General features: G+C 38.7%; 1 protein-coding gene across 2 annotated transcripts in view; it reads left to right on the top strand.

Annotated features, from left to right (window-relative positions):
• Positions 1-2,436: 2,436 nt before the first annotated feature.
• The window catches only part of SGCG (sarcoglycan gamma), a 106,257-nt gene continuing 85,111 nt past the window's right edge, over positions 2,437-23,582 (top strand). Inside the window, exon 1 of one of the 2 annotated variants that reach the window (XM_085062932.1) lies at positions 2,437-2,625. The gene's annotated coding sequence lies outside the window, so the exon portion shown is untranslated. The remainder of the gene's footprint in view (positions 2,626-23,582) is intronic. The other variant, XM_085062915.1, reaches the window with a different exon arrangement.

Raw genomic sequence — 23,582 nt, 5'->3', positions numbered from 1 at the left:
AGAGGGGCCTTCCAAAATAGATTTCCTGATTAGCTACAGATCTTCATAATGACCACCAAAAAGCACAGGGAGAACAAAGCTCAGAAAAAACTTGAAATGCTGATCTCACCTTGTTTCACATATACAAGATTTTCACCAGTCCTGAGCAGCAGCTCCACAGGAAAGTGCCAGAGAACTTCCAACTCCTATGAACAACCAGCTAAACATTTATTATTAAAAATCATTATTTGCCCCAGTACTACAACAGCACCTGGAAGTCCAGACTGGCACACCATTTTTATGCAAGAGATGGCTACTGAAGTATCATCCTCTAGATCTCTGGTAACAACTCATATAAAAATATCCATACATACAAAATATGTAAAATTAGTTTTAGATATTAGTACAGTGGTAGGATTGATGACCCACAAGAAGAAGGAAGATTCTGCACAATAAAGGGCAGGAAGAAAAATGAAGAGAGAAAACTAAAGGGAAAGATACAGATTACATAGTCCTGCACCAAAGCAGTCTAGGGTAACATTTCTTTTCTCTTTTTTTCTCTTTTTTTTATTTTTCAATCCAATCTACACCCTGGCTAGTCTATGCCTACTACAGTCTGCTTATCGTAAATCACTCATAAAACACAAGCCTTGTGCAGGACACAAATTTGCTACAGTTCACTACAGCTGTCCCACGATAGCTGAGATACAAGGGCTTAGAATAGACCAGAATGAAACTCTGATTTAAAAACAACCCCCCCCCCCCAAAAAAAACCCACACAAAAAAAGCCAAATAAAAAAAAGAAAAAAAAAAACAATTTAAAGTATTGTAGGTCAAAAAGTTGCAGGTAGTCAATGGAGGAAGGGGTTATTCCAGCAATAACTAATAATCTGAATGAAGCAATTAATTTGATGCTCATCATTTCTTCCTCTCATTTCTGCAGTAAATGCTTCAATGACCTACTTCAGTGCAAACACAGAAACTTCTACTTCAGTTTTATGTATCCCAGTTTGTATCCCACTGCATCTCCAGTCATTCTCCACATGAGGGGCAGTACACATTAGGTGAACAGGGTTAGTTCAGTTCAGCAGCATGAACTTCCAATCAGTAAACACTAAAAGCACATTAATCTACATGCAATTATTCTACATGCCCATACATTCTTCAGACTGGGTTGGTTAAAAGCTAAAGCTCAATTCAGGTGTCCAAGGACTAGGATGATATCAAGCCTGTAGGAAATACTGTTTTTACTACTAGCCCTGGATGGTCAGGGTCCACTTTGCTACACTGGTTGTAAAGGTGAGGTCAGCTTGGGAGAGCTTGAATCCAGCTCTCCACAATCCATGTGGGATGGTACCATTTGCCAGAAAATGGCAAGATATACTCCACAATGCTTACAGAAATTTCTGGACAGGGTGATTTCTATCCCATATAGAAGCAACACTCCCACTCCTTCCAGCCAAGAACTTTGTGTGTTCCGCTAAATAACTAACTCTTTCAAGCTGTGAATTGTTCTTTGATCTCAGCGTTCCTTCTTGTCCAGCAATTCCTGCAGTGCACGTTTCCCACTTTTCCAATGCTTCCATTGTACATATTTCCCCTAATTAAAATCCCGTCTAAGTTAAAATCTCTTCCTCAGTGGCTCATTTTTCTAACCTCTAGGATAAGGTAGCTAAACTTTTCCATACTCATCACCTGAGTTTTACATGTATTTCCTACCAAGCCCAGTAAAATTTGGCTTCCCCAGAACCTTTACCTCCTTAGTCTTCACCTTCCCAAACCCTGGCTTTGCCAACTGACAGGAAACAATTTCCCGTTTGTTGCCCGACAATCCTTTCCTACTCCTTTCTCCTCTTCAGTCACCCCATTGGTATTCACTCCTCGCTGTCTTTCTGAACAAAATTTATCAGGAAAAAACATATTTACCATTCATCTTCCCAACCTGCACGTCACCCTTCTTTTCTATCTCGGTCAGTTTCCCTCTTTACCTCCCCGATCCCTTTTTCTTCTCCTAAACTGCTCAGACCCGTATTCTCGCAATCTCCTCCAGCATCTGCCCTCTAGCCCCTTTTGTGCTCTCCACCACATCTGTCCTGCCCCGGCTCCTACCCCACATCCTCCGCACCCACTCCATCCGCGGAGCGGGCGAGGCGCGGCAGTGCCAGCGCTGCCCAGCCGCCCCGCCAAAGCGCCGAGCTTTGGGATGCAGGCGCCCTCCAGAGGCTGCCGAGCCCTGACCCGCCCGGCCCGGCCCGCCAGAGCCGGGAGCACCCGGCAGGGACTCGGTGCGGCCGCGGCCAGCAGAATCCTGCGCTTCCCATGGCCGGAGAGCGCGACTGCCCCGCACCCGCTCCGTGTCCGCTCGGCGGCGGGGCGGAGAGAGGGAGGGCACGGCTCGTCTCCCGCCCCCTGCTCGGCTTCTCCTCCTTCTCCTCCTCCTCCCGGCGCCCGCCCTCCGTTCCTCCTTCCCTCCCTGCCGCGCCGGCGAGACCGCGAGAGCGGCGCCCGCCCCGCCAGGGCGAGGAGGGAGGTGCAGCCCGCGGGCAGGAAGCTGGATGAGGACGTGTGTGCGGGCAGGGCAGCCCCTCGGGCATGAAGGGGACCGCGGGGACGCTGCCGTGCCCTGCAGCCGAGCGGGGACATCAGGTAAGCGCCCCACACGCCTGCCCGGCCCGGCCCGACCCGACACACCTCCGGCGCCGGGAGAGGGCAAGCGTCCCCTGGAAAGTTATCCTCCCGCCGCCGCCACCGAGGGGCGAAGGGCAGGGGAGGCCGGCGGGAGGCTGCCCGCGGTGCAGGCTCGCACCCGGCTCGCTCGGCAGACCCTCCCGGCGCTCCGGTGCCTCAGCGCGGTGCCCGAGGCTGTGCCGCTCCCGCCGGGGCGAGCCGTGAGGCGCTGGCATCCCGCGGCTCCGCGCTGCTCTCAGCGGCCGTGCCGCGCCCCGCAGAAAGTTTCCAGCGGGGAAAGGGCAGGGAGAAGCGGGAGGGGAGCGTGGGAAGGGAGAAGGAGCCTTCTGTGTTGGTGTGATCAGCGGGTGTCGCAGCTTCCCCCCGGGTGACAGGAGCGGTGCTGCCGGCAGTTCGCTCAACTTGTTTCACTCCGGCGTCGTTTTCACTCTGGTTTGTTGCAGAGGAGTGGGATCAAGTATCCCTACAAGTGTAATGTCGGCATCTTTAATGGCTGCATCTTACTCTTCTGTGAAATTTACCTACCTCTTTGTGCCAGTTTAGGTATGCTTAGGAAAAACAAACTGCAAAGTCTTACCAGACAGAGATGCACAGCAGTGCGCCTGAGACTTCAGTAGGTTTGTTGTGTTGTTTGACGTAACAGTAAATGCAACTGCTGTTCTCTTTGAATCGTGCTTCTTTGGGGCTTTTTAACAGAACATTTGTGGATTAGGCAGAAACTTTTAATAAAATGTGTGAATCATCGTAACGCTGTTGAAGATCAAATCCCAGTTTAAATGTTTCATCATGATTTTCTTCCCCCTTTGCTTGTAATTTATATAAAGGACAGTAAGTCAGACTCATATAGTTTGCTTAGTTCTTCTGAAGTAACTCAAGGAATCAAAAGTGAACAGAGTTCCACACAGAGGTTCTAGGTACATTTGCTACAAAGTAAAAAAACTAACGTTGAACTGCTTTAATGAAAAACAACGAATCAAGAACTCTGTACCTTGGGAAGTCTCCTTCCTTCCCAGCCTGAACAAAGAAGTGTACATTGCAAACTGCACCGGGAGTGAAAAGATTCAAGCCATTTAAAATGAGGCAATTTCCCCTTACAGAGGATGCTCTGCACTAACTCGCTTGGTTAATCAGAGATAGTCTACCTTAACTATCAGCTGCAGTTCCGTTTTACTTCCTAATTTTCAAATACCAAGGTAACCCCACAATATATGTTGCAAAAGTCGAAGTAAAAACATAAATGCAATGAGCTTAATTTCATTAGAGCAAAAAAGTATGAGTAGTTTTTCGGTTTGGGAGTTTATTGTCTTGGTTTTGGGGTTTTTTTGGTTGGTTGGTTTTCAATGCAACAAATTTGAAACCAAATTTAGGGGAGCATTCAAAAGCAGACTAGATTTAGCAGCATACATCTGTTGCAGCAGGTAACACCTCATTGTCAGACATTGATAAGGAACTGTACTTAGGGTGATTTTCAGGTTGGGACTTCTCTTAATAAGCACATGGATATGAAGGTCTATCACAGTTAACGGCCCAATGCCGCTTTAAGACTGCTTTACATATGCTCAGGCTTTTATTAATGGACTTTTAAATTGCATTAAGCTGAGAGAGGGCTGAGGAAATATGAGAATAAGCATGTATAAAACTCAAAATGCTTCCCACTTTTGTGAGTTTTGTTCACTGGTTGGGTTTTTTATTTTTTCTTTTTCATTGTCAGCTTCAAATATAACATCTCACTGGGCTTTCATGCAAGCGGCAGGTTTTATTAAACATATGATACAATTTTCTATTGTAAAATGTTCTGTAGTTCTTACTTGCTTGAAAAGATAAGGTATGACTAGGGAATTATCATTTTTCTTGACAGCATGACAGTTAAAAGTCAGTTTGCATAGGAGCGAGCATGTGTAGTGTGTTAAAAGGAGATGTCATTCCAAACTCTGTGACTAACTTTTCAGCATGTTTCTTTTTTTTATGAAAGTGAATATATTGCTTGTAAAATCACTGCTAGGATGCAACTAAGAGATAAGGATGAATTAATGTAGTGATGTAACTAAGAGATAAGGATGAATTAATGTAGTGATGTTGGGTCTAACTTAAGATTTTTGGTATCATTTTAATATTTAGAAGCCAGTGGATTTAGTAGTCAGTTCTGTAATGAGATATTTGAGTTAATTTTATTCATGTTAACTTCACAGAAGTATTGGTACTTAAGCTATACCAAGGTGGAATATGGATTTTTTTCCTCTTTAGAATATACTGAAGCAAAATGCTTTGTTTGCTAGTAAGATAGCTGTTCTGATAACATGTCCAAATTGTATGTGGTGATTGCTATCAAAAGCTGATCTTCTGTTAGAAGTCAGAAGCTTAAATGTAGCTGTGTGTCTAACAAGCTGCTCTTTTACAGCATGTGAAATCTTGAGCAATGAAAATGGCCAGGTGAGGCAAGGGAGGTATATAAAGTGCCATTAAGGTATGGAAGTGTGGTAGGTTAGGTAAAGGGGAAAAATAAGAACAGGAATTTAGGAATTGAGGGTTTAGTGGTTTGTTTGGGGTTTTGTTTGCTAGGGGGGTTTCTTGTTTGGTTGCTTTTTGACACAAACAATTGCTCTGAAAATAAAGTTAGCAGCTTTTTAAGGTAATGCACACCTTGAGGATTTTGGGTAAAGGGTACGTGAAGAAACAGGTGAGGTATTTGCTTCTACCTGAAAACTGTGGATGCTTATGCAGCTTTTTTTCTTATAGTCCTGTTTGCAGACCTTGCACTGCTGTATTTAAAGGCTTCTCCTGAACCATGATAGAAAACTTTTTACTTCATCGTTAAACCCATCTGGTGTAGTTGGAGTAGATAAAATCAATGTGAAACTATTTAACTGTCTGTGGTGTTTTTACAGAAGCAAGAAACTGATAAAAAGTGGAATATACTGGCTAAAGAAAATTGCATCTCAGTTACAAGTTCAGTGCCCAGGCACTGAGGAGTACATGTGATAAATCTGTAGAGAGAGAGGGCTACGTTTAGGGAAAGGATTCCTTCCGATCACCACAAACAAGTAGTACTCCTGCAGAATGACCTTTCACTTTGCATGCGTGTGTTCTGGATGTTTTTCCATCATCAATTACATTTCCTCTTGTCTCCTCTCAACTGAAAAACTACTCATTATTCAATTTTTGCTTTCTTTGGCACCTTTTTTAGACCTCCTGTAGTTAATATTTTCTGCTGAATTCCTCTAATTTCTTCCTTTATTCCTTAGGTAGAGAATGCTCTATAAGGAAATTACAGCTGTAGCCATACCAACAAGTAAACTGTAAAGATTATTTCAAGGTAGTCTGTTATCTTTGATGCAAGAATATTGTATTGCTGATCATTTTTACTCACGGTAACTCTAACCACCAAAATACCAGAGAAGCTACATGCTGTGTGTCCTCATCCTGTATTTTCTCAGTTGATTATTCTTCATTAAAATATTTACCTTCTTTAACTGCATCTTAATTTTCTCCTAGATCATGTTTTCAGTTTAGCATCATTATTCTGAGTTTTATCCCTCTATACCAGGATTTCTAGCTCTGGCTTCTAGATCTCCTTGGCCTAATGTCACGCTCAGATGTAAAAATTATACTCTGTCACTTCTCTTATTAATAAAGTGATTCATTTCTATCAGGGAAGACTAGCAGAGCCTTCTCTTAATACGGTAATGTAACCTATTTTCTTAATTAACCAATGTAATGGATTTCAGTCCATAAGTATTGTAAGAGTGTATAAATATGGGTATTATTGTCTTTTAGAAACTTTTATGAAGTCCAGAGCAGGAGTAGTATGTATTTCTTTAAGAAACACTTTGTTGCAAAACATGACAGCTTTAAAGGAAAAAGAGTGCTCTTGAGCCTTTTAATTTAGAAATTCTTTTTAATACAGTACTTTTACTGAGCAACCAAATACCTTTTCCTGAATGTCAGGTCAAAATACTCCTGGGCAATGTACCTTGCAATGGTATCATGTGTACTATTTGTAATTGAAATGCTGTACACAAAACCTCATGAAAATTAACAAGGTAATGTAAGTATTAGTTTTACTTCTTAGTTTCTAACAATTATTAGTAGTAAGTGACTTTAGTCATCAAATAATGGGGAATAATATGTCAGATTGAGATGTTTGATTAATTGCTATGCTTTCGATAATTTCTAAAGGTCATTCAAGTTTAACATTTATACACATTTATGAAAACATTAGGGGAAAAATAGAATTAAGGAAACTGATTCTCTGTTAGGGGTGTTTGGCATTGAAAATCTAACCCATCTATGGTCTTTTATGGAATTGCCATTGTAGTAAATTTGAGGTTATATTTACCTGTTTTCTACTAATATATAGAGGCTCAGATTTAATAGAGTGACTCTGAACATCTAATTTTTCCACTTCACTGAACTGACTCACTGTGATGTTCCAAATTAATATATTTGTCAATATTGCCGTCAAGTCACATTACCTGTATTAGCCTGTGAAACTGATGAATTACTTTTGGAAACTTCAACATATGTGAGTCATACAAAAGCACCCAAATAAATTCCTTACTTGTGGTTGCACATTAAGCATTCAATACTTCTGAGGATGTATTTATGATAAATAATTCTGAAAACTTCATTATATCATGTCTATATAAACATGGAGAGATAGTTTCTATTTGTTTTCTAAGAATTGCGCTATGGAATTTGGATTTTGTATATTGAACACCCTTGCTGTCTGTTATCATTAAAAATACTGTAAAAACATGTTTTTCTATGTTGTAGAAAAGTAGATAGCTTTTAGTATAGAAGTTTTGAGGAAAAAGTTCCAAGATTCAAGAAATTGTATAATGTACACCAAAAACCACATTCATTAATCTAAAAATGAAAAAATAATATATATAAGTTTATTCTAAACCAGAAATTTATTTGATTTCAGAAACAAGGAATTTTTGTCCATAACTATCTGCCAGTTTCCCCAAATTATTTATTTGCTAATAAGGAATTGTAAACTAATTTGCAACATTATTTGAGAAAAATGTTGTATGTGAAAACTCATAGCATAGTACTGGTTCCCTGACTTGATTTTCTTGGATGCAGCACTTCTTCAGGCTGTGAGGATTTTTGCTAGGAGATTTGAAGACAGCTATATTTTTTGCATACAGGAGTGCATATGCACATAAATAAAAAGAACTCCTTCTTTTCCCAGTGCTGGTTTGGAAGTACATAAATCAAACAACACAGGAAAGAGAAACAAAACAGACAGATCTGGCTGATAAAATAAATTTCACTGGAATCTCTCAGTCCATTCTCAAAAACAAGCTTCCCCAAATAATTTGAGAAATAATTTGTAACCAGTCTTAAAAACACTGCCATAGCAGTCATTGTGGAAGTCCAGAGACATCCTACCTCCTCCTCCTCCTTGTTTTCTGAACCAACACTGGGTTCTGAAGCCTTCTGTTATTTAGAAAGAAGGCTCAGGTAAGCCGTTTGCTGTATCTTGGCACTGGTCAGAGTCATTTATTTGTCTGAAGTGCAAGGTCACATTACTTAGGACATTTCATTGTTGGATGAGCTGTGTTTTTCATGGATCTAGAAGGAAGTCAAGAGGTCTTCTCAGGATCTTTTAAGGAATGCGATTACTAAGCCTTTAGGCAGTGAGCTTCTTCTTCCCATAGTTCACTGGCTGGCTAATGCAAGATCCTCCCAGAAGTCATAGAATTGTAAAATGGCTTGGGTTGGAAGGGACCTTAAAGATCATTCAGTTCCAATACCCCTGCCATAGGCAGGAACACTTTCCGCTAGACCAGGCTGTACAAAGCCTCATCAAAACAGACACTAGAACATCCCAAAAGAGTTAGGGATCATACAATAGTCTCTATATTATTGGAGGAAATCATATTCATAGTTGGGCATGGTTATCTGCCTAGAGGAATGTGCAGGAATATATGCAGGAATCTGGGTTTCAGCAACTAATGTGGAAATGGCTGTGACTGTGCTGCCAATATAATTGTTAGACCCAGCAAGCACAGCGCTGTGGGCAGATGTGTGTGCTATCTCTACTTATTGCTACTGATGTAGTTTTAGTGAGTGACATCAGGACAGTTAGTCTTCAGAGAGCCTTCTTCTGCAGTCTAATTAAATCATCTTGTCAATTATGATGTTTTAATTCAAGAACATTTAATGCTTTCTTCTTGTTCAGTCTGTCAGTGAAAGTTACAGTATTAGATTTAGATGGTCTGAATCACTTATTACACCTTTGAACTTAACAGTCATGTTGAGTTGTGATACTTCTTGGTTTCAATACTACTTAAAAAGGGGGGAAAAAAAAAGCTGTGCTTTGGGGGTAAGTACACTTGGTCATCAAGGCTTTTTCAAAGGTGGAATTACCATGACATTTTAGTCAGGTTTTGCAATAATTTACCCAAGGTGTCATTAAGGACTTTCCCTGTTCCAAGATTGTTTCAGGTTAAGCATTGTAGACATGCTGGAGTTCTTGATGCAACTGAACAGAGCTTTGAAAGCTACAGCAGTATTACAGTGTTGCACAGGTCTTTTTTGGTTCTAATGCAAGGGTATACATTAAGAAGTTGAAAATGCAACTAAAAATACTGCATTTTAAGGAGTACGGTTGGTTTCAAGTTACTTTTGAGCATTGCATATTTAGTATTACACCAAACTTGAGGCCACTGAAATCTTGAATTCTGAATTCTCAAAGAAAAAGCAAAGTCAGCTTTACTTAGGTCAACAGTGAAAACTGTGCCTGTCCTTCAAACAAATTAACAGGGCTTCAAGAAAACCATATGCATTTATGGGAAAAGGTATTTTTTATCTTCTTTAGTAATACCCTTTTGTTGGTGTATGCTGTCTTCTTAACTGCAAATGTGACTGATGGCTGAGAGCAATATAGCAGTCTCATCAGGCCTGCCTTTTTAGGGGAAATCATTATGCTACTTCTGAAGTGTCTGCAGTAAACCATCAACATGGGTTATTGGGTTCTTAATACTGTATAATTAGGATATATGTATGATTCTGCTCTTTGTCCAGCTTGTATCTTGCCTTCCTAATCCCTATTCAGAGATTCTTTTTCTTCCCAAGAAACTGATTGCTTGTATTTTTTTGACACTAGCATTTGACCAATAAAGGAAGTACGCATGGATTGTAAGGAAATTTTCGCTGTCATTGCTTTCTTATTTCCATAAGTGAAGGTTAATCTTAAATCTGAGACAAACAAAATATCTATGCTAAAAGAAAGCATCCCTCCCTCTCATTAAGTGTGGTGCTGTATATCTTCTTATGACCTAATGACTGCCAAACTGTTCTCAGTCTTGGGATTATTTTATGGTAATTTTTCCAAGACATATTTTAATGTCTTGTGATTTTTACTGTCATACAGTGTCTCATACACTACACTTACGGAATTCTTTGGAATATTTTGAAATGTTGTGTTAATTAGGGCAATTTTTGTCTGAAGCTGAATTCAGATATTTTTGTTAGGTTTTTTGGATTTTGATTTTTGGGGTTTGTTTGTTTGATGTCTAAATGGTAGATTAACTTGCAGCCAGTTCAATCAGTAACCCAAACTAAGTGTCCATTGTTATTGTTAGCTCAGCTGAGTCCAAAAATATGCTAATAACAAACCCATTCATGTCCTCCATTCAAACAAAAAATGCAAGTGTGTGCAAGCACGTGGCTGTGAATTCTTGTCTCAAGTTCCTTGTATGGTTGGCACCTGTGTCTGCATGTATGTCTTAGAGCATGCCAGACCTTTATCTGTGATGAATGCAAAACTGATTGAAGACATTACATTGCCAGATAATTTTTGGACATGCATGCTGATTCATGTATTTTCTTTAGTCCTATCATTAAGCTGGTGAGCAAGTGCAGAACATTTTTGCCATTTTTCCAGCCCATATTTCCAGCAGATATTTGTTGCATGCACTCTTGGCTGACAGGCTTACTTCAAGGTCCATGCCTATCCAGAAATCAGCACCTCCTGCAAATATCCAAGAGTTGAGGCCATCTGTGAAATCTCCTTCTCATCTATCAATCATTAGGGCTTATTGATTGTACTGTCATTTTCAGGTATAATCTCTGATCAGGGTCATTCTCTTTCCCATGAGTACTGCAGCTTTCAGCCCACTGTGTAAATGATGAGCATGGACTCAAGGAGTCTTTCTGCAGAGTGTGCAGAAAACCATAATTAACAGCAGAAGTGACTAGACTAAAACAATTTTAATGGCTGCATGTAAAATCCTGTTTTCATTTTAATTGTGGCTCCATAAGGTTTTGGAAAATTCAGTTGAGCTGTGGGAATACACTTTTGGTTGAGCTCACTACAAGCTCACCTTACAGCTATGTCTACAATACACTTATTTTTCCAGGAATTTTTTTTTATCCATGTGGCAAAATATTCTAAAAAAGTTACTATAGATTTACTAGTTGGCAAAAGATTACTCTGTGGTACAAGTACATGAATTACGCTTTTTCACAATCTAGATCTTTGATGGGGAAAAAAACACATGAGATAAAATTGACATGCTCCAGGCCTTTGTCACAAGAAAGCAAGTGGAACTGCATGAGGAACAGGGACAACTGGTGATATCTTCAATAGTCACCATAGATTGCAGAAACAGGGTGATTCAAATGGAAAGAAAATATTATCTCTTTTTATTCTCCTGTAAAACAGCCTAACACCAGATCATAATTCTTTAGAATCAGTTGACAGGAACAAATGAGAATCTTTAACTGAAACTATGTGTCAATAATACCATGAAAACAAATGTAAAGATGTCTGAAAGGTACTCAAAGCAATTTCATTTACCTATTTATGGGTAATTAACATCATAATAATTTTCTGATAACAGTTCTGGGAAATGGTATACTCGTACACTATGTGAAGTAAGTCTTCTGCAACATGGAAGGAACATTTTGATATCATAGAATAGAATCACAGAATGGTTTGGGTTGGAAGGGATCTTAAAGATCATCTAGTTCCAACCCCCTGCCACATGCAGGGACACCTTCCACTTCATGTCATTGCTCAAAGCCCCATCCAGCCTGGCTTTGGGCACCAGTACATCCCAAAAGAGCTAGGGATCATACAGTAGCCTATCTGTTATTGGAGACAATCATACTGGCAGTTAGGAATTGCTGTCTGCATAGAGGAATGTGCAGGAATGTGAGTTTCAGCAGTTGATGTGGAAATGTCTGTGACTGTGCTGCCAATGGAATTGTTAGATGCAGCAAGCCCAGGGCTGTGGGAAGATGGGTATGCTATCTTTACTCATGGTTGCTCTCATAGTTTTAGTGAGTGACACCAGGACACTAATAAACATGACTTTATTTGAAGAGGAATCTTCAAAGAGTTTATGAAATCAGAAGAACTAATTAAACCCTTTTGTTTGCTTATCTCATCCTATTTCTTGGTTTCTTTTTTGCATGTTGTTCCTATGTCTTCATGTCTCACCTCCTACAAAGCAGTCTTATCACTTCTCTTTAGTATATATGACTTTTCCTTTCTTCCTGAGCGTAAACCAACTGAATTTGAAAAGTCCAGTGAAAAGCTGCCTGGCCTCATTTCACAGCAAAATTCCAGCAAATGAGCTCCAGCAACTGGAGGGAGAAAGTACAGAGGAAGTTTAGATTAACCTAGCAAAAGATTTCTCATTAAGCAGTTCCAGGAGGTCATCACAGATTAGTTTTAAGTAAAATACAGGGAAAACATTATTATATGAATTTTCTTGAGCTGCAACTTACTGAAGAGTCTTTAGTGTTTTTCGTGTACATAATCTTTCTCATCACATTTATCATAAGACATCCTGAAGTTTGTTTTAATGAGTTTGATAGTTCTAATATTTATGTAAGTGTTCTCCGTCATCATTATTGAATAATTATCTGCCCACTAAGGTCTTTGGACTTTTATCATTGCAGAAGTGTCTGTTCAGGCAAGAGAACATTTTACCCACTTGTGCTTCTTCACAGAATTAAATAAATATAATTAAAATGTTGGTACTGGTGAGTTACTGTTCTTGAATAGCTCAGTTTTGTCTCTGGAAGTAACAACACCATTTTGTGCCATTAGGAGTGCCTCAGGATATTTGCCTAACATTTTAATAGCAAATTTAATACACATTTTATGTATCTAGAGTAATGTGTTAGTGAGAAGTGGTACTCCAGTTATTTGTCTAATTTTATAATGAAATCATAATTTATGATTCTAACTTCTGTAAATATCAACTAAATAGGGCCCAACTTTCCAAGCGAATAAATCTCATAGCTTATTTAGTGACATGAGACATGTCCCACGCCAGGTAACCTTTTGTTCAGTGGCAGAAGGTATAGCCTTACTTAGAAGTGTCAGACTATATTGCAATCATGTAAGGATCCAATTATCTTTTTTTAACTGTTCCTACTTTTTTTTTTATTTAATGACCCAGCCATGCTGAACTTTTAATGAGAATTCACAGGCTTACCTCAGCAGATAGATAGCAGAATGAACATTTTTATAACTGGAATAAAAGCTGTTGGGTTTTATCACAAGGCCTTCCTATTATCTTGTTTCATTTTGTAAGGTAAGTAAACATTACCTCAGAAGAATCTTCAAGGAACAACACCATTTTTGTTATGTGTAAACATAAAAATCCATATACATACACTTTTTGTTTGTATTACATTTGCATATTTACTTCTCAGCTAGATTTGCTGATACATTTTGATTATATAATATTTCCTGGCTGCACAAATCACTTTTCCACAATTTCATTAAACCTGAGTTCAGAGTAACATTAAGGTCATCATGTTTTTGCAACATAACCATGGGAGCACCTTATCAAAACTGCTTGTTGCTAAAGCAGCTTGACCTTACATTTAATTACTAATCAGAAGAATCCTAGCAGGCAGTTCAAACAAAAATACCATATCTATCTTTTCCTTTGTAAGTAACAAACAAGGTCACAGTAACTGGACAAGGTGAGAACATTTATCAAACTGCTTGAGCCTAAATGTCCCCTTTATATCCCTGAATATGTATCTTAAGAGTAATTTTTAAAAACTTTTTTCCCCACACTAGAAAATATTAGGCTTACTTTGTATTCACTGTAAACTTTCTGTGTGCTGCTCCAAGTAGTAGAGTGGAGTAGCTGCTGGAGTGAGCTGCTGCTCTCAAAAACAATTGATATTCCTATTCCTAAACCCTTCCTAAAGATCTTTGTGGGCCAGTAGGGAAAGGCTGTGGATCATTCTGTGATAGCTGTCGAGTGCCAGCCACTATTTTTTTCTGAAGATTTATGGATTCTGCTTTGGCATGAGATTGCATTTGCCACTGTGACAGGAAGTAGTCTGTTTGGTCCTTTGGAAATCAGCTCACTGAAAATGTGCCACCACCAGAAGGGCTTCTCCAGTATAGTCCTTGTTCCTTGCTTTCTGTCCCAAGGATCCTGAAAAATAAAGTACCAGGAGTGGATTGGCCTGCTATTGCGGTTACAGTTAGTTAATCCTATAGCCTGGCACTGAAAATTCTCTGGAAAAGAGGGTAGCTGAGAGAAGGCTAAATCTGAAGTGAATTGTTGTCATATGCTGCTAATACACTCTTCGCAAGAAATTGTCAAAGCAGATATCTAACACACGTTACATGGGCAAAAAGACAAGTTCTGTTGTGGAGTTCATTGAAAGTCACAATCTTGTAACAAATCCTATGTAAGTATTGGATGTTTGGAATATTGCCGTTCTTAAAATGCATCACACCTGTTTAAAGCACTATGAGTACAGGATACATACATAGGTAATAATGGAGATCAAAAACATTAGCAGATGACAAGGACAGAGTAAATGATGTGGAAGTTGTCCTTCTAAGAGGGGAATTTGTGATCTTTGCAAATACCTCACATGCCCAAGCTGTCACCCTGAAAAATTACAGGTCACAACCAAATAAATGTAAATTTCTTCATATTTATGTGTTTTGACAGACTGTGTTCAGAATTTTATGTTAAGAATTTATATTGTATATATAGGCTGTGTTTCTTAAAGTTCTTGGAAGATTTTAAGAGGAATTACAGTTTACCTGCTACACACTGAGTAAAAACAAGCTAAATATAATCTAGTTCTTCTTACATTATAAAAAAGGAACTATTGTTTGTAGCATTGAACATTTTATATACAAACTTGCAAAATGCATGAGACCAAATACAATCTCATAAAGAGGGCTTACCTTTTCACAACAACTAGCAAGGTATCCCTTTTCTGGAGGGTACTTCTTATTGGGAATATTTTGAGAGACATTTGCCTGAACTAAATGCAACCTACTATGCAATAAGTCTTTCAAATAATTTATGACTTGGTGTACAGTGCACATACAGTTAATGTAAAATAGACAAACAGTGCAGTGCTATAAATTTTACAAGTCTAAAATTCTTTCTTCAGAGCAGAAGTAAAGGAGCTGTTTTACACAGGAGAGCACTGAATTTTATTTAATGTAACTTGGAAAAAGATGTAGATGACCTAACCACCTTTTTGATTATAGACTAAAGAAAGTGACAGGGAAGAAGGAAACCGAACCCAGAAAGTCACTAGCTATGGAAGCAACTACTTCACCTTACAAGAGCACACCTTAACAGCCAGGCTGTAGATTAATATTAAATAGGTTCAGTCTCAAGCCAGTCTGTTTCATGTTGGATCATTGCGCAGCAAAGAATAATAGATTTAGATATAAGAGAGAATAATAACATAGGACATTGTAGCCTAATCAGAAAAATACTTCAGAGAGAAATATATCCACTGACTACATCTGTTCCTTGAGATGATTAGCAGAGAGTGTCTCATGTCCATTCTTCCCAAGCCTGAGACTCTTCAGAAAGGTAAGTTGCATCCCTGCTGCATACAAGCAAGAGTGTAGATGGTGTAGCAGCTACTTCAGAAGACTTCAGATTTTCAGAGCATAGGCTTCTTTGTTCTTGAGCTGCTTTACCTCTTGAATGTGTTGTGCTGTTTATACAAGCCGTTGGTTTGTGGTAATTGCCTGGATGTGATGTTGCTGTAACTACCACCACTGGTGAAGCTGTGATCTCAGAGTGTTTATTTAGGAGTATCCTGGTTTATGGAATACAACTTCGTGACATGAAGTGATATAATTTGGCATCTGGGATCATATTATTCTACAAAGTTGGAAAGAAACTGCTGTCTTGTGAAGGGTGATTCTCTTTGCCTGTTTGCTTTCATCAGGTGTTAGTCCTCAGTACACAGAATGTTGGTTGAGAAAATTGAATTCCTATTGAGCTGAGAATTCCAATTGAAGTCCTATTGAGCTGAGATCAGGATTGGGTCTAGAAATTTTCTGTTTAGAGTCTAGGATATCTGATACTTGCTCTTCCATTTTCTGGGCACTCAGCCTTATTGAATAGAAGAATGATACTTTTCTTCAGTCTGCCAAGGTCCAGCTCATACATGAGGAATGACTTCAGCCTGAGTAAAATCTGAGTCTTTTCATGGGCAGCTGTAGAAAATACAACTGCAAATCATCCATATTGAAAACAGCCAAGTTTGTAGGCGATATGTTCAAGGGGAGTTCCCATTTGCCTTGGTGTGGTTGATGGGGTCTGTTTATATGACTTTCTCTACATAATGTGTATAACTGGCAATTGCAGTGCATAGCTCTCTACAGAGACTTGTGGACTGCCAAGGAAGATCTGTGGATTCCTTGACTGATTCTAATAGCTGAACTGTGTGGGTCAGACTTGTTCTAATGATGTGTATAGCATCCTTTACCATTCCTGAGATGGATCTGTATCAGTCTCAGATGTTACTCTACATTTTGGTGGTGCTACTCAAGCCCTGCTCCCTACTGCAAGTGGCAGCTATTCTTTGGCAACAGAAGCCAATACAGGGACAACAGCTCAGGCTTCAACTCTTGCAGGTAGAAATTAATTATGCCTTTGCTCCCCTTAACATAAAAAAGAAGACTCAGAGATGTGTTTGAGGTGCTGATATCTCCAGTGCTGTATTTATGATAAGTTTTAGAAATACCTCAGCTCCATCTTGCCCAAAAGTCTGTCTTTGACAGTAGCTCACAAGGCCTAGGAAAGAATATACTGACAGGAATCATCTTTTAGTGACATTTCCCAGAATATTCTCCTACTCTCTTTGTGTATTTCAAGAATAATCAGAGCCAGTTGTCATGCCTTTGTACATGAATTTTAGACAGATTTCCAGGAATGCATGTACATCTGCTTTAGATGGTAGATCTGGAAGGTACCTAAAAGAAAGAAATGGAGAGCTCCTCTGTATGCATATATTGCTTCAATGGATATTCACTAGTCTTTTCCCTACCTCTCCTAAGGAATTCCTTCTTATAGCAGACGTGAGGTTAGAAGGAATTGAGAATACGATGGCAATTATGCTGCTAAATCACCATGCATAGGTTACCAAAACAGATCTCAGAATTCCTTGCGCTGGTTGATTAAATAGGTAAATTAACCTTACCTGAATAAAGGAGCGTGTTTCTTTACATTAATAATCCTAATTACATGGTTTTTCAATTCTATGGAATTTTGTTTGGTATAATAGCCTTTTCTGCCTTCCTGTAAATTGTAAGCTGTGTTTTTTAAAGACTTCTCTCTTTGTATTTCAATGTGCATCTATCCCAGATAAACCTGAACATTTAAGCTGTTAACATGCTCTAATTTGACTTAGAAACATCTGACTAAGTTCTAACACTTTAATCTTTCTATCAAAAGTTGACAGTTTTCAACCTTCATTTTAGTACTGCTACCTCTTTGATAGTTGTACTTTAATTTTCAGAAAATTAGATACTAAACTAAAAGCTTCTTTGCATTCTGTCAGTCTTTAGCATTGTCGCTTGTAATTTTGGTTCTTTGATGCAACTGAAAGTTTTAGATGCAGCTTTTTGACACTGATTTTGTTGTTCTTTTATCCTGAGAAGTTGAAAAATTAGATGAATTTTTAAACTTCTGAAATATGTGTCATGATGGCAAAGCAGCTATAAAAAGAACCAGGTAAAGCAAATTATTATATACTTTTGACTTGGGATTTGGCGAGATATTTTGACTTTCAAATTTTGGATCAGCCTTTTGAGCAATTCAGGTTTTAAATTTCATTCTAGCTGTATGACATCATGTGTCCCTACACATGGAGAGTTACATCAGTAAAAATTATCTCATTGATTCCTCAGAAAGCTTTCAAGAAATTCCCTTACCAGAAATTTAAGAAACTAAGCAGCCGTGGCACAAGTAATAGGTCCTGAAGGGATAAACAGATGGCTGAAACTTGGAAAACAGAGACTAAATACATGCTAAATTTTTGCAGTGGAGAAACACTATCTCTCTGGGTCTGCAACTGTGTGTGCTGTGACCTGTCCACATAACACAGATATTGGACAATGCACATCACAGGTTTTTCTGTGATAGCAAGCATCAAAAGGGCTGCGTTGGGGTTTGAGGTCTGATACTTGAAAAGAAGTTAGAAAGAGGATCAATTGAAAAGCTTCAGAAGGACCTTCTGATTCTGAGTGATGAGACAGTGGAATGGCAAATCCAGGTCACGGAAATGCAACACATGTTAAAATAGACTCAAACAGGGTACTTCAGTCAGAAGAGACCTTCATCAGTCACCTAGTCCAGCTGCCATGTCGTCCTTCTGAAAGACATAAAATCCCTCAGTATGTTACCTTGGTACTATCTCTGTTGCATCAATACCATTGACGTTAATCTAAGGAGAATCACCTCTTGGTGTTCTTTGTTTGCCTTATGCTCCTGAAACTAGCTCTGTATTGTTATGTGGTCAGCATAAGAAAGGATGTTCTTTCTTTACCTTTGCCATGTGTAAGCCTTAAAAAAGTGTCCCAACACTTCACTTTCACAGTGGGAAGAGGGCCCTGTTGTTTTGGTGCAGCATTTTGTCCTCACAGGTGTGCTGTTGTGTTTGGAACCAGTTCTGATACCAGCACAATTCCAACCCATGGCAGGAGAGTTAGAAATAGATGATCTTTAAGGTTCTTTCCAGTCCAAACCGACCCATTGTAGGATTTTACTGGTACTTGGTGACCTCAGTACCCGTGTTCTTTAGCATCTCACCTCAGACATCTTGCTGTGAAGCCACCTATCAAGCAAAGCACCATTTTCAAAGTCTGTAGTTGTGTTTTCAGTTCACCATTGTTTCTTTCGAGGCTGGCTGGTGCCTCACCACTAGCTGTTGTTAGAATACTTATGTGAGACCATCAAAGAAAGTGGGATAGAAGAGGAAAATCTTTTCTGTGTATTCTCTGTATCTAAGGAACTGATTGAAGGTACCAGTGGTATGAAAATGGCACTGAACCTGTTCTGCCTTGTGCAATGTTAGTGGGGCAGGGATTAGAGCATCTCTCCCATGGACACTGTGAGGGAAAGCTTCATTCTTTTGTGATTAGGATAAATTCACCCTTTGTTAAAATGTGCTCGTGAATGATCCAAGGAAGGAGCATCATTACTGGTCAGGATAATTACCCCCCTTGGTTTTGAAAGCTGCATTGATGGGAAGGGCCTTCAAAATGCAGCTAATAGGATATCAGGATAAGGATAGGATATGCAGCTAAGGATATCAGGATAAATAAGAGATTGGAGATAGAACAGCCATTTCAGAGAAACTGTGGAAGGTGTTGGATGGTGTTAACAAAACCCTTAGAGATAAGCTTTGTGTCTCTTCCCAGCTACAATGTGCCTTGTTTATGAATGCTGATAGGAGAATTCCCATATGTAATGCAGAATTAGAGTTTCACAGACAGGAGCTTGATGAAAAGAGAGTTTATTTTTGTGGCTTGAGTTAAGTCCTGTGGTAAAAAGCTGTACAGTCATCTACTTTAGTGAGAGATGCAGGGTAGATAGTGAATATTTTGGTTTTATGCTACACTTTTTGCTGTTTTTTGTAAATTAGTTGAAGCAGCTGAAAAGTAAATACGAGATGAGAAAATTTTAGCTCAAATGGAGTTCAATAGCTACTCATCAAATCACATTCTAACATGGACAGTAAAATATTTATGGAAAAATTGTAAATATTTCTTATTTACAATTTGGGAAATTTCAATGAACTCACTTTTTTAAAAAAGCTCTTCTAGGAACTTAAGTACCTTTCCAAAGGGACTGTTTGTTTTCTGGTTATTAAAAAAAATAAAATGTCATACTGTAGCTATGTATGATCCTGATGTTTCTTTAATGGTTCATATATTGGGACTTAGATTCTAGCCCCATGCTGAGTGGCTATTAAGACAGTAAGAGAACTCTGGCAGGGGGGTTGCTGTGGTACACCAGGGCTTCATTTTTTTTCCCTAAGCTTTTCTGGAACTTCTGTAGATATCTTCTACTTTATAGATTGACTGCAGTGTCTTTGTCCAGGCACATTCACAGTTTTCTCTGTTTGGATCCTACCTGTTTATTTGAGTCTGTTGCTGTAAGATTCTGATTGTCTCACAGTGATTTTGTTGTCTCTGCCCTAAAATCCTTTTCTGCTTTTACCTTGATTTCATAGTGCTATAAAGAAAATGGAAAGTGCAGCGAATGTTCTTTAGCTGCTGAATTCTCTGCTTTGCTAGAGTGTGAGTAATTTTTCAAAATTTTCAGGTTTTTGTAAATGTTTCAAAGCATCTAATTTGTAAAACCTTCTTTTGGAGATTATGTTAGTGTAAATTTTCAGTGCCTCCATAAACTTCCCTCCTTATAAAATCAGTATCCTCCCTTTAATTATAATGTAATTTATTAAGTGGAACATTGAGATTTTCATGTAGTTTATACAAAAAAAGTCTATTGTTCCTGATCATTAGCCCAGATTACAACAAATGTACCAGGCAGAGTTTTGTTAATTACATTCTCAAAATTGTACTTTACATTTTCGTTATTAGAGTTACTTGTGATAAGAATTATCTTAACTGTTCTGTAGAAGTCAGGATTTTCTAATGACTGCAAGCATTGATCTTTAAATTCTATATCTTTCCTCAAAAGATTGAATCCTCGTTTCACAGTGCCTAAAAAGAAGTAAGATGACAGAGGCATCCATCTTCAATAAAAGTTACAGATATCTCCAAAGGCACATCACTGGGTCTAGCTGAGGTGGAGTCAACTCTGAAAAAGTTACACTATTCACATTCAGGAAAGCATTAATTTGTGGAATTGTATATTGATGATATTTATGGATCCCTCCTAAAGGAGATGAGCCCAAGAGCTGCAATGAATTGTGTGGGATTGGCTTAGGGATGAGGTGTGAGAGTTGTTGGTACCTGCCATTGTTGCAGATGCTGCAGTGCAGTCTGCTGAAAGCTGGGCAGCATCCTTCAGAGACAGCCAGGCATCAGCAGTGCTGCTCCTGCACCAAGCACAGAAATACATATCTCAAGGTCTGAAATTGTTAGTGGACTGACACAGAACCTTCACTGCATTGCTAATTGATCATTACTCTTTCAATAAGAAAAAAGAAATAGAAACCCTTAGCTCAGTTATGCTTTGTTATCTTTTGGGAATGCAAAGTAAGTATAGGGTCACTGCAGTTCATAAGAAATTGACACACTATTAGACAATGTGTCCATCTGTTTCAGTTGCTATTTTTTACCACATTTTGCTAAGTGTGTCCTTTGCCCTCCTCTGGATCAATTCCCTGGGCCTACACAGAAGTGGCTGATTTTTGTGGCATTTCCACAAAAAAAAAAAAAGTAGAAACTTTCGAAAAAAATATTTTAAGGTAGTTATGCTTTTCATAGAGGAATATAAGTAAGCGTGTAAATTTTACTATTTACTAAGCACTGATGTGGGACTATGAAACTTCTCATATTTAATTTCTTAATTTCTGAATATGCCATTTAAAACTTTATATAGCCCAAAGTATTTTCTGTTAGTTATGTTGAGTTTTTTTAATTATAAATGAGTGTATAACACTCATATAAATATGAATTAGGTTGATATATTTTCTCCATTCCTTTTTAACCACAAAATAATTAACAAATGCAAATTACCTGATTATCTGTACTGGTATAAGAAGAAGATTTAAAGCAGAGCTGTTTGACAGTGTATAGGCCATGTACAAATCATTGTTTCAAATGTTGATGATTGCTTGAAAAGAAAGCAAGCTACCTCAGGTACAGACTTGTTAAAATATGCTGCAAGTAGAAACAATGGTACAAAACAAAGCCCAGTCTATTCTCTGGCAATGAAGACAAGATCCTTGCAATATATTAGGATATAAAATGCTACTTGAGCAAAGAGATATAATTTAATGTAGAAGAATCTCTTTATCTATTGGCCATTTGTGTAGCAGTTACATTGTGTGATTAGAAGGGAATACTAATTTCCTGTATCTTCTTGGGGAAGGTGCTGCCAGAAAATGTTCAGTGTGTACAGTTTTGTTGCTCACAGAGATAGTATTTAAAATCTTAAAGGCCATTCTCCTTGACCTGTAACTTGCACATTAAGCATCAAGAGAAACAGTATCTTCCTATAGCAGGTTGGCTACTAAACCAGCAACCTGAAAATGCTCCTTCTTTGTTCAGGGTCTGTCTTTTGTGGGATTTCCTCCATTAGTTTCTCTCAGAGTAAGGTCAAACTTTCCTACAGTACTTTACCCGCTGCTTGCCTGGTCTCTCAATGCATGGCCTTTACATGAAGCATTGTTACAAGCTGCCCCAAGGATTGAACAACTTCCCTAGCAACAGTGCAAACACATTTTCATTCAACTCCTTCCAGTTTTTGTATGTGTAACCTACAGGTGAGTCATTGTCTTCACTTTTTCACAGTCACTTGGGTATCCATATCACTGCAGGAAGAGTATGCCTGTGTGCTGGTGGATGCTAAATATCACAAATGCAACACTCACTTTCTGTCTTCCCTGACTTTCCAGTCTTCAGCTAACAACATACCCAGGGAAGCTGTCATGAAAATCAGTTTGGCTGGAGGCAACTTCTCTTCTAGCCTCAGGTGTCAAAGTGCCAATCCCTCCTTGATTGTCTTAAAAATGTAAGGAGAACACAAATATCTAAAAATATTGCTGCTCCTTCTGTGCCATTCTCGGGAGAAAATCTGAATATAGTCTTGACCAGACCTTTTCTACCCGAATTATTTCAGTAGCAAACAAAACTGCCATCCTTTCCATTTGCTCAGTCCTCTGGCAAGCAGTAGAGAATTGTGGGGTAATTTTGAGGGATACCTGTAAGTATTTTCACGTGCACCCACAAATGTATTGGACTATATGTCTGTTCTTAAAATGCAGCTTCATTAATTTTTTTCTTCTTCTGGGGGTACAGAAGACAGACAAGGAGTATTAAATTGTATGAGAAATAAGAACTACTAGCTGTTGATAGTAAAGCAAGATGCCTTTGACTTAAGAGAAAGCTTAAAATCTAAGCACGTCAAGCAGAGTTAATGAAGAAAGAGAAGTACATCAAATGTCTGCTAGAGCTTGCTTGAGAATATAAAAATAAAGTTGTCTGATATTGATGGTTTTGCCTAGCCCAGAATCAGATTTTAAGGTTCCTATGAGGCAGGTAAAATCAGTTAATTATGAAGTCTAACTGTGACAATTGAAGAGAAGGAATGCCAAAGATATGTGCACGTTCTGAAAATCGGAAAGGCTTGGCACTGACTACTTGTATATTGCTGGTTATCCTTTAATTCCTATCAATACTCCAGGAAATATCAAGGATACTTCCTTAGAAAATGCCAGAAAAAGTACAGATGGTACTAAGTCATTGTTAAACTGGATATGCTGCTAGTTATACTGTGCATAAAAGGGTCCGTTCAGTTTTGCACAGTAGTGTACTTGAACAATGCACCACAATCAGGCTGATTTTGGTGTTTATTGGCTGGATTAATAAACCATAACAGAGTAGGTGTGATGACTCACCCTTAAGGGGAAGTGTGGGTCATCACAACGGGTTGGAGATGGCCAGGCACCTTTATCTG

The sequence above is a fragment of the Lichenostomus cassidix genome, chromosome 1, assembly GCF_008360975.1.
Source record: "Lichenostomus cassidix isolate B80296 chromosome 1, HeHo_3.0, whole genome shotgun sequence".
NCBI lineage: Eukaryota > Metazoa > Chordata > Aves > Passeriformes > Meliphagidae > Lichenostomus > Lichenostomus cassidix.
The sequence above is the reverse complement of the archived record's forward strand: the minus strand, read 5'-3'. Positions and strand labels throughout refer to the sequence as shown.